The sequence below is a fragment of the Myotis lucifugus genome, unplaced genomic scaffold, assembly GCF_000147115.1.
Source record: "Myotis lucifugus unplaced genomic scaffold, Myoluc2.0 scaffold_25, whole genome shotgun sequence".
Lineage (NCBI taxonomy): Eukaryota > Metazoa > Chordata > Mammalia > Chiroptera > Vespertilionidae > Myotis > Myotis lucifugus.
In genome coordinates, this window is record NW_005871073.1 from 935,877 (window position 1) to 948,186 (window position 12,310).

Consider the following 12,310-nt stretch of genomic DNA (forward strand, 5'->3'; position numbering starts at 1 on the left):
ACATTTGGGGGGGAGGAGAGGGAGGCTAGAAATCAGAATCTATGCCAGTAACCTGCCTTCTAATGCACATTCTTGCTAGCCGATAGTTAACTCACTGCCCTTTCCTTAATTATCTGGTCTTATAAGACCTACTTACCTAAATACTCCCATTTTACAGAGGCCATAAACCATGAACCATACACAACCCCCGTAGGGGGTTATCAGCACTGGCTCCAGGCCAGGCCTTTAGGTGTGGTCTCACGTCCCCCATCCCAACACACGGGGCTTTTTGCAAAGCCCTTGAAAGGTCCAGAAGTCTGATCCATATTTGGGGGACAAAGAAACCAAAGGGTATAAAGGGAAAGCTTCCTACATATTCAAGGCTCAGGATATGGAAACAGGCTCCCCTGAGTCACTGTACTATTACATGTGAAACATCTGAAAATAAATGGGTTTATCCTGAATCTTCAAGTACTCCTGTGTATTTTTCGGTTGCCTGGTAAATTCTGTAACATACCAATGCCTCAAATGTGGAAAGAGCTGGTATATAGTTCTGCTAGTGAAGAGTTTCATTGAAAGTTCATGAAGAAGATATGATTGATGTGGGAAAGAAGGCCAATCTGGGAGTATAATAAGCATACATGGAATGGAGAAAATCTGAAAGAAACAAGATTGAGTAAAAACACCTCATATAAAAACCATACTAATAAGTAAGACTATCTAGTAATAGCAGGCAAGGATTTGAAAAATGAAACTGAACTGGCTAAAATCAGAGATGACTTTTTAGATGAAAAAGATTTCAAATTGTAGGACTTTCTCAAATGCAAATATACCAATATATTGAAAAAATAGGGTATATTGAAATTTTGACCAGTATGAAAAAAAAGGTCATGATCAATTAATTATATAAGGAAATATGGTTGCTAGGTATTTGGCTACCTTAGTTTATTTCAAATTTTGTGATTGAGTGATGTTTTCTAATTATATCATAGAAAATAATATTAAAAGGACAAATATATATGGATACATAAAGATTCTTATGTCATTATTCAGTTTAGAGAAAAATTAAAACTAAATGTCTAATAAACAGAACAAATAAACATTTTAAAGATTTTTTGATAATGTGAAAATGTACAAATAATAATGTTAAGAAAAAATGTATGATCTTTTTTTTAAATCCTATAGAGGAAAGATTAAGATGTACCTAACATGCCCAGCTGGTGTAGCTCAGTGGTTGACCATTAACTCATGAACTAGGAGGTCACGATTCGATTTCCAGTCTGGGCACATGCCTGGGTTGCAGGCTCGGTCCCCAGTAGGGGGTGTGCAAGAAGCAGCTAATCAATAATTCTCTCTTATCATTGATGTTTCTATCTCTCTCTCTCTCTCCCTTCTTCTCTGGAATCAATAAAAATATATATTTTTTAAAATATGTACCTAATATTAACAAAAACTATGATAGAAAAATAGAAACATACATAATTTTAATTTTATTCTTTGTACTCTCTGTACTCCCCAAATACTTTCAATTATTTTCTTATGAAATATACATTTTAAAAGGTTTAAAATCATCACGAAACAAAAAAAAATTCTTTTTATCCCTTACAGAGGTACTGATTTCAATATCCTTACTATTTCTTAGAAGAAATTCCAAATTCCTATGTTTCCTAACTCTTTCTTAAAGAATTCACTTTTCTAACTATTGAGAAACATAAATTTAGCTCATCGACAGTGTGGGGTTAAGGTTGTCACCCAAGTTTTTGGGATGAACTATCAACTCTAAGGAGATAAGGGATAGAAGAAAGGACTGGGAAATTCTTTATTCATCAAAAGTTTACTCTTTCAAGAAATATCAGCTACAGAATAGGTACAAAGTCAACTAGTTTCAATACGGTTAAGAAGAAGAATTCCGAGTCTTTTTATGTGACAGAATCTGTGCCAGGCTGTGTCTATTCAAAGCAAGGACCATGAGAAGGACTGTGATCCACTTAACCTTTCAGTTCCAACCAAGTCAAGATATATCTACTGATCCCCAACTGTGTGCCTGCCTGACATGGGCCCCCGGGAAAACCATCTTTTAATTGCTTAAAATGATCAGAAATAAATACGTTTTAATTGTAATTATGTAAATGCAACTGTGAGAGTTAAGGGCTGAGGGAACAATTCACAAAATTAAACATGAATAAACAATTTACTGAATCCTCTTTAGTCTGACAATGAACAGCCCAATGGAATCTAAGCTGTGGATATCATCTGGTCCCCAGGGTGGTTTTCTGTCATACCCAAAAGACTCAAAGCCTTATGCTTCTATTTTGGTTCTACCCAATTTCAACTCAGCTAGCCTGGAGATGTTTCTAATCCAATCATGTGTGTGTCCTGGCTAGAGTGGACAACATAATAGAGCTGTGGCTGTTTTGACAGTGTTCTTTCTTTGATAGGTTCCAGTTATGCAGTTCCAACTATGAATTAGATATCAAGTTATCCATGGGTTAGTAATAATTCACCTGTTTTTATGATGCCAGGGGAATAAAAGATGCCTTGGGATCCACTCATGCCCTCCAGCTCGACTATAGATACTCTTTTTTTTATCAGTTTCAGAAATACCACATTCTACTTTATGCAGGTCCTGACTAACAATGTTTCTTAAAGAACAAAGTTCAATTCAGATCAAACCAACGTGTGACCCATAGGGGAAAGGTTTTAAAAAGTAGACTGCAACCCAACTCTTCTCATGACTGAGGCATAATGCCATTTTTCTGTTTAACTGAGACTGCTAAGCCTGGCATAAATTGCCTTCAAGCTCTAGCCTTTCCTACATCTACAATCAAATACCTTGCTACATTTTGCAACCCAGTTTACGCCCCAGCCATAGTAAGTTTCTTGTAATTGCTCAAGTCTATGTGCTCTCTGAGACATACTGTTACTCCTTTGCTTTCTCTCTGGTTAGTCATGATCTCTTGTTCCTCTTCATCTCCCCTACACAATGCCAAACTTCCTCTGCGTCATTCCTACTCACCCACCAACACTCAACCTAGGTTGTAAAAAAAATAAATTCCCCCATTCAAAAGGAAAATTTGGATTTCTCCTAAGACCTAGCAACCTTAGGCTCTCTTCGACAATTTAGTTGATGAAATGAATCTGTTAATAACACAGGAAACATGTCATACAGTGTTGACCAGAGATAAACCACCTTGGCATTGTCACTGACAGAACCAGAATAGACAGACTGTTCGGCACATGCTAAAATTATAGCAGCATGTGTCCTAAAGAAAGAAAGTACTGAGCTTTCTATGTTCTGTGGCTATCTGATTGAGCATAAATTCTTCAGAGAAATTTAAAAATCCCGGCAATCAATTACTTCCTGATTGGTAGTAGGAGGTGCTCCATGGACCAGCTCACCAGAGAAACAACCATAATTGATGAAAAGTATATTTTTAAAAAGTTTGAGGTTCCCAAAAGTTATTGCAAAGGCACACATCTATCCAAGAGAATATACTAAATCTCAGGAAGGACAGTCCTGGCCACAGTCAGCATGATGATGTTATATTGGAAATCAGTGAGCTGAACAGAAGACGCCTTAGTAAGCCAAATTTGGTGTCTTTATTACGCCAGCAGTCTCAGAGGGTTGCTTCTCAAAGTCTGAGCAAAGCAACATGAAGGAAGTTTTCCCTTTATACCCCCCAAGTTCCTTTGTCTCCTAAATATGGGTTTCCCGGACCTTTTACAGGCTTTTCAAAGAGCCCTATGTGTGCTTAGCAGATATCCTGCAGGAAGCTTATAGTTTTGAGCTTGTAGCCTTGAGCTTGCACAATTCAGATAACCAAAAGACACCTGGCATAGACCAGGGACGGACCAGACCCTTATGACATCAGAGCGGCTTGCAAGGCCAGATAATTGAGCTTATTTTCCCTATTATTTGAGCAAGCATGTTTAAAGAAGCCAGGAATCACAGAGTTAATTCACAGAACAAAGGACCATCTATGTTTAGTGGAAATTTTCAAACAGCAGTTTTTACAACACAGAGGTTACGGGAACAAGATGGCGTGCCTGTGCTTCAATGAAAGCTCCAAACTTGAGGTGTAGCCAAGAAGATGGTGCTCCTTGTCTCCCAAGCTCAGGTGAAAGGCTACATTACTTTCATGGGAGGGGCAGGCAGCATTTCTCATAACCCCAGGCTCTATGTTACTGGGACTAGATTCCAGACAGGTACAGCAAGGGATTTGGGGATCCATTTCCCCACCTAATCTTCTTATAGGGCAGAGACTGTACCTCATGTGTAAGAGGGAATACAGAGGGCCCAGCTCTCTAGTAGAACAGAGGTTCAGTACTAGGGGAAGCAGTCAAGAAGACCTAAGGCTACCACCTCCCCCATGTGCTGCTCAAAAAGGAGGACTGTCACTCTGGGGAAAGGAGGACACTGTCACACACATAGCTCCGGAGCAGCGGCTCAGAGATTTTACCCAGGGGGAGAGGAAGGCCGTAAGAACAGAGAGAGAGCTCTGAAGCTCTCCCCGGATGAACTGACTTTATTTGAAACAGTGTGGGGAAGTTAAAGCCTGAAAGTGCTCTCATTAAACAACGGAGAAGTTGGTGGTGAGTAAGGGGAGGCTGGCAAGCAACAGGCCAGATAGTTTACCAGCGAGAATCCGAGAAAGCACAACTCAGAAGAGTCCTCCCGGGTCATGAGTAATCTCAGGCTGGCCTTCAAAACGAAACCAGCAAAACCCTTGAATTTAATTGGATCAGACTGTGGATTGATCTATGCCCCAGGGCATTATGGATACAATATTATAATCAGACAGCAATTAGTAGAGCCTAACAGCTGGGTATGATGCCCATAGGGGCAGCTGGCTTAATAGAGTGATTAAATCAAAAGGCAAAGAGGACCCTGCTAAAGAACTACCACCCAGTGTGACGAGGCCTGGGCAAGGTTTCCCCCTCTGACCAGAGATATCAGTGGTTCCAACTGTCAGGGGAAATACACCTCATAAAAACAGGCAGAGTCTCTGAACAAATAAACAAGCAAAGAGGGAGGAGAGAGCACAGATGCACTGGAGGAAGAAAATGGCATCAGATAATAACTTGAATTCAAATAAGCAAATAAATACAGCCAGAAATGGCAAGTAAAAGTGTTAGTACAGCAAACTCTATAAATAAAGTTCTCCTTTTCTCTTAAGTTTCTTTTAAAAAATAAAATTAAAAGAAGTAATTATTATAACAATAGGTTGTTGTTTTTGAAACATGTGTAGATATAAAATGTGCAATGATAACAACACAATAATGGGGAGGAAGGAATAGTGCTGTATAAAAGTACTTCCCTTTGTCTCACCAGAGATAGTATAAGTTGAAGTATGTTCTGAGAAGGAGGGTATATATGATAAGTCCTAGAGCAAGCTAAGAAAATAACACAAAAAGTACAGAGAAAAGCATCAAATTAAAAGAAAAAACAATACATAAACAAATTAAAATTAAACACATGAGGAAGTACTTAATACAAAGGGATAATAGAGAAATAAAGGAACAATAGAAGAATAAAAATATCTGAGATTTATGGAAAGCAAAAGTAAAACAGCAGACATAAATCCATCCAGCTATATCAATAATAGTATTAAATGTCATTGTATGAGAAAGCCAATCAAAAGACAGAGATTGTCAGATTGGATATAAAACAAGATTCCATGCTGCCCATGGAACACACACTTTAGATTCAAAGAAATAGTTTGAAAGTGAAGAGATTTAAAAAATATATTACGCAAACAGAAACCATAAGAAAGCTCCTGTGGCTCTATGAACATCAGATAAAATAGACTTAAAATCTGTTACCTGAAAATCGGGCGGGAGGGAAGCGCATCCAGGACACGTTCCACGCAGGGCTCTGCAAGGCCTGTGACCTCCCTGTGATCTCCCTGCAGGTGGCTCCGCCTCCGCGCAGGATCCCAGTTTCCTCACTTTGGGGATGTGGTCCATCAGCGCCGGGCCCTGGCGGCCCAGAGAGCAACCCTGGGGTATCTGGAGGAAATAGATCTGAAAACACTGGAGAAGGAACCAAGAATTTTTTAGCGAAGGAGCTCTGGGAGAAGATTGGCGCAGTGACCATGGCTGTGCGAAGGCCAGGCTGCTTCCTCTGTGGAGAGGAGGCTACGGACCTGTCCTCCCTGAAGCCCAAGTTGGATGAGCTGGGCGTGCCCCTCTACGCAGTGGTGAAGGAGCAGGTTAGGACCGAAGTGGAGGACTTCCAGCCTTCTTTCAAGGGAGAAATCTTCCTGGATGAAAAAGTTCCACGGCCCCCAGAGGCGGACAATGATGTTCATGGGTTCGTCCGGCTAGGCGTCTCTGGGCGACCGGAGCAGCTTCTTCCTGGCCCGGCCAGAGGGAGGCTTCTCTGGAAACCTGGAAGGCGAAGGCTTCATCCTCAAGGGCGTTTTTGTGGTGGGATCAGGAAAGCACCGAGAAAAAGAACTGCAGATAAAGTAAACCCAGTTTCTGTCTGGAAGTAGCTAAGAAGATCAAACCACAGACTTCAGCCTCAGAGGAAAAGTGACTGTGGACTCTGCCCAGCTCAGGGATAACTAGGGGCTCGCCTGTGTTCACAGGATGCTCGGTTTCCACTCGTGTCACTTAGGCCATCTTCTTAGACTAGATCGTTCATTAATTTAACATTGTGCTCTGTTTATGCTCAGTAAGACAAAATAGCCTCAAATAAGACTGATAAAACGCTAAGAAGTGAGTGAGGGGTATTTCAGCTAAAACCTGAAAAACATGTGGCTTAAAGTTGGCCGGTGCACTTCATTACAAACGTATATGGTGTTTAAGGTGCTGTTATTTGAAATGAGTTTTACTTTCATGACTTTAAAAGTCTAAGAAAAGTTGGTGATTGATTAAGAAGATTAAGGATAAAAGGCTTTTGGCTTGTGTGTTTTCTATACTGATTTGTTATATAATATTGAAGTAATAACATAAAGGAATTGATGTGCTCTGGATGGCTTGATAAAGGTAGATCAAAGAATGAAAAAAAAAAGTTACCAGAGATAAAGAGGGACATATTATAATGATAAAGTGACAATCCATTAGAAAAATATAATAGTTATAAACATGATATGCACATAAAAACAAAGCCCCAAGCCCTAACCGATTTGGCTCAGTGGGCATGTACCTTGGTTGTAGGCACATCTCCAGTAGGGGGTGTGCAGGAAGCAGCTGATCAATGTTTCTCTCTCATCGATGTTTCTAACTCTCTATCCCTCTCCCTTCCACTCTGTAAAAAAACCAATAAAATATTTAATAAAAACAAAGCTCCAAAATACATAAAGAAAGACTGACAAGATTACAAGGAAAATAGGTCATAAATAATAAAAATTGAAGACTACCATACCAGTTTCAATAAAGAATAGGACTAGGGTTAAAAAAGGCATATATAATACTTTTAACAATAAAGAAATAACAACAAAAAGAATAGAACTAGTTGAAAGGAAACCAAAGTCTTGAACAACCTTATAAACCATTTAGATCAAACCAATACTTATAAAACACTTCACCAAAAACAATAGAATACAAGTTATTCTCTAGTGCACATATAATATTTTTCAGTAGAGACTATAAACTGGCCCTAAAAGAAATATTAACATACTTAAAAGAATTAAAATTATACAAAATGTAATATCTGACTATAATGGAATGAAATTTTAAAAATCAATGATAAAAATAAATTTAGAAAATTAAAAAATTTGGAAATTAAGAAACACTTCTAAATAATCAATAGGTGAGAAAAGAAACCACTAGAAAACTTATAAACTATTTCAAAAAGAATTAACATGATTGTATAACATTACAAAAATTATGGGTTGCAGTAGAAATCATGTGTAGAGGGGAAAATTATAGCCATAAATTCCTGTTTTTTTAAAAAATAAAAGGAGAAATATTTCAAATTAATAATCTAGTATTGAGAGTGCCCTTCTAATTGTTAAATGGGATGCTGCTTATTTCACAAATCAGTTAATAAAGCTGATTAGATCCTTAAATTAGTATGGTAAAAATTAATAAAATAGAAATTATAAAAACAATAAAGAAAGTAAACAAATCCAAAACTTAGGTATTTTTTAAAAATCAACAAAATTGAAAACCTTTTAGTTGAGCAAAACAAAGAGGAAGAAAAGATAAAATACTAAAATCAGTAATGAAAGTGGGGATATCACCCAGGACCATTATATGGCAACAGATTTGATAACTTAGATAAAATGGACAAATTTCTAAAAGACACAAAGTACAAAAACAAGAATAAAAAGAAAATCTGAATACAGCTATAACAAAGTGATTGAATTATCAATTTTAAAGCTTCTCACAAAGAAAATCTCAGGCCCAGAAAGCTTCACTGCTGAATTCTGTCAAAATTTCAAAGAAAAATTAATATAAATTTTTCAGAAACATACACACACACACAAAAGAAGAAGACAGATTTTACAACTCAATCTATGAGGTCAATTTCACCGTGAAACCAAAACCAGACATAAACATCACTAGAAAAGTAAACCATAGAGCAATATTTATCAGGAATAAAGACAGAAGTCCTTAACAAAATTATAGCAAATACAATCTAGCAATATACATCATGAAGCATGATTTATAACAAGAATATAATAATCCAAAATTCAATTAGTATAATATACCTTATTAATATAAAAAGGGGGGAGGCACACCTAATCATCTGTCATAAAAAAAAGCTTTGACAAATTTCATATAAATTTTTTTTTTAAATTAGGAATAAAAGAAAACTTTCTCAACTTGAAAAAGGGCATCTGTAGACATCATACAGGTAATATTATCCTATCTAATAAAGAGGGGATATGCTAATTGACCCTCAGGCCATTGCAAAGATGGCAGCACCCACAGCCAATAAGGAGGGAATATGCTAATTGACTGCCACACCCTCAAAGATGGTGGCACCCACAGCCACAAGATGGTGGCGCCCAGTCCCCTCAGCCCCCAGCCGCCCAGGGCTGGCCTGAGGTGCAGGCAAGCCTCAGATGGCGGCTGCCCAGCCACCCAGGGCCAACCGAGGCACAGGTAACCAGGGCCGGCGAGGCTTGTGCTGCCGGCAGGGGCAGCAGCAGAGGTGTGATGGAGCATCGCCTTCCCCTGATTGCTGGGTCGCCTTCTGCCCCTGAGGGCTCCTGGACTGTGAGAGGGGCCAGGCTGGGCTGAGGGACCCCCCAACTCAAGTGCATGAATTTTCATGCACCAGGCCTCTAGTCTATATATATAAAAGCCAAGCAACCAGACTACCAGAACAACTGGAATGACTGGAACAACCAGTTGCTTTGACGTGCACTGAGGTCTCAATCTCTTCCTCCCATCCCAATCAGGGAAAGGGCCAGCCAGCCGACCGCCAGCAGCTGACCCCCCAGCCAGTCTAGCCCCAATTGGCCCCAATCGGGGCAGGCCAGCCAGACCCCACCCGTGCATGAATTCATGCACTAGGCCTCAAGTCTATATATATATATAAGCCTAATATGCTAATTGTCCCTCCAACCATTTGACCGTTTGGCCAGTTGCTATGACATGCACTGACCACCAGGGGACAGATGCTCCAACTGGTAGGTAGCTCGCTTCTGGGATTTGGCTGATTGGGATTGGGTGAGATGAGCTGGACATGCCCTGGAGCCCTTCTGTGGCCCTTCCCCTGCCAGCGAATCTCCTGTGGTGTCTCCCCAGCTGGCTGGCCCCAATTGGCCCTAATCAGGACTGGGCAAGACAGCCCCAATCGGCCCTGATCGACCCCAATTAGGACTGGGCGAGATGGGCCGGACACAGTCTGGAGCCCTCCCATGGTCCCTCCTCAGCCCTGATTGTGCACTGGTGGAGTACCTTGGCCTGGCCTGTGCCCTCTCACAATCTGGGACCCCTCAGGGGTTGTCAGAGAGCCAGTTTTGGCCCAATCCCTGCAGGCCAGGCTGAGGGACCCCACCAGTACACGAATCCATGCACTTGGCCTCTAATACTTAATAAAAAAGACTGAATTTTTGAAGACTAAATGCATTTTCCTTAATATTAGGAACAAGACAAAAATATCCACTCCTACCACTTCAACTCAACTCACACTTACTACAAAGTTATAGTAATTTCAAAACACTACAAGTTATAGTAATCAAGGCAGTATAAACTCGAATAAGGATAAAGGTAAGCATAAAAGAAATATATTTGATGGTCAAGATAAAAACGTTTGATTTAATCCTCATTCAAAATGAGTCAAAGATAACACAACAAAATTCTTAGAAGAAAAGATAAATGTGAAGCTTGGTGTCTTTGGGATTAGACATGGTTTTTAGTTATAACACCCAAAGAACAAATCAGCAATGAAAAAAAATAATAATAATAAATTGGACTTAATCAAATTTCAATGTTGTTTTTTTCATTGAAGGATACTATAAATAAAGCAAAAATACAATCCACATACATACTGGGGGAAAATATTTGCAAATTATATAAGGGGCTGTATATGGAATGTATAAGAAACTTTTACAAGTCAATAATAAAAAGAAAAATAATCCAATTAAAATGTTGATAAACTTGAAACTAAAGAGATACTTCTCCCAAGATAACAAATGACCAATAGTGTGGATGTGAAGAAAGTGGAGCCTCATATTTTGCCAGTGAGGATGTAAAACGATGTAGCTTCTTTGGGAAACAGTCTTGCAATTCCTCAAAAAGTCTAAACATAGAGTTAACATATGACCCAATTCTAACAGGTGTCTACCTAAGAGAAATGAAACTTTTATCTATACAAAAAGTTTTACACTAATGTTAAGAGCAGTATTATTTATAACTAGAGGCTCAGTGCATGAATCCTTGCATAGATGGGGTCCCTAGGCCTGGCTGGTGATCAGGGCCATCTCGCCCAGTCCCAATTGGGGCCTGCCTGCTAGGGGTAGGGACCAGGGGAGGTTGGCCAGCCCTGGGAGATTGGCTATGGGAGCACACTGACCACCAGGGGGCAGCTTCTGTGTTGAGCGTCGGCCCCTTAGTGGTCAGTGCGTGTCATAGTGACTGGTCGACTGATCATACCAGTTGTAATGGTTGCTTAGGCTTTTATATATATAGATAGCCAAAAAGGAGAAACAACCCAAATGTTCATCAAATGATGAATAAATAAAGTGTTTTATATCCACACAGTGAAAATTATTCAGCAATAGAAAAGAATACAGGTTACTAAGTAGATGAACCTTGAAAATATTATGCAAGGTCAAAGAAGCCATTCACGAAGGTACATTTTCAACTTCCCCCTCTCCCCCCGCCCCCATACACACACACACACACACACACACACAGTGCAAAGAGACTATGAAGAAAGACAGGTCGCTTTTAGATTGGTAGGTGGTAGGAGTCTTTTCTCAGGCAGCCACAAGTTAAATAGACCTATATTTACACCCACTCTCCAGAAACTTAGAAGTTTACATTGAGGACTTAAATAGGTTAAGTCTTATATACCATACAGATGGTCTCAACATCACCTTACTCTCTCAAAGCTATGTCTGCCCTTGAAACAGTTCCTACTGTTGTCATAGTGAGCAAAGCACACCTTCCAAGGAGGGGGTGGATGTGGATCCCCTGATTGCCCATATTCAGCTCAAGCCTCAACCATTAGTCATGTCCTCTCAATTACCTCTCTTTCTATGAAATATCAGAAGAGCCAAATCTATCTAGTCTGAAAGCAAATTTGTGTTTTTTTAGGGATGGAAGTAGGAAGTCGAGGGAAATGGTGAGTGACTACTAAAGAATACTGGGTTTCATTTGGGGTTTATGAAAACATCCTAAACTTGATTGTAGTGATGGTTGCACAATATGTGACTATTTACTAAAAATGATTGAATTGTACCATTTAAGTGAGCGAAGTGTGGAGTATGTGAATTATGTCGCAATAAAGATGTTTGTTTTTTAAATCACTGTTACTCCCTATGCAATAGCAAGATTATCTTCCAGCACCTTAACAGTCAAAACTCCAGAAATTACTGAGATCATTGAGGCAAAGCCTTAAGACCTGGAATTTAACATGGTTTCAAAGTGTGCAGAACCGTATCACTACAGAAGACTTTTCCAACAAGCCATTCAGTCTGTTAGAAATTTATAAGGGAAATTTGACAAAATGTCTAAGAATCAATGTTTGACTTACAGAACACCGTATGGCTAGAGTACCTTAGCTTTTGAGTCTATCTTCATTATTAGTCATTAACTAGAGGACTGCGAGATTACCTCCAAGAGCTTCCAGGAATATTCTTTCATGATAAAATGTTTCGTAGTTACTGAATTACCTTTTACCTACGGATTACCCTAGCAGAAA

At 39.4% G+C, this 12,310-nt stretch overlaps 1 pseudogene; it reads left to right on the forward strand.

The window, feature by feature from the left end:
- LOC102422153 overlaps positions 1–6,520 on the forward strand; it is a 39,179-nt pseudogene extending 32,659 nt beyond the window's left edge.
- The last annotated feature ends 5,790 nt before the right edge of the window (positions 6,521–12,310 follow it).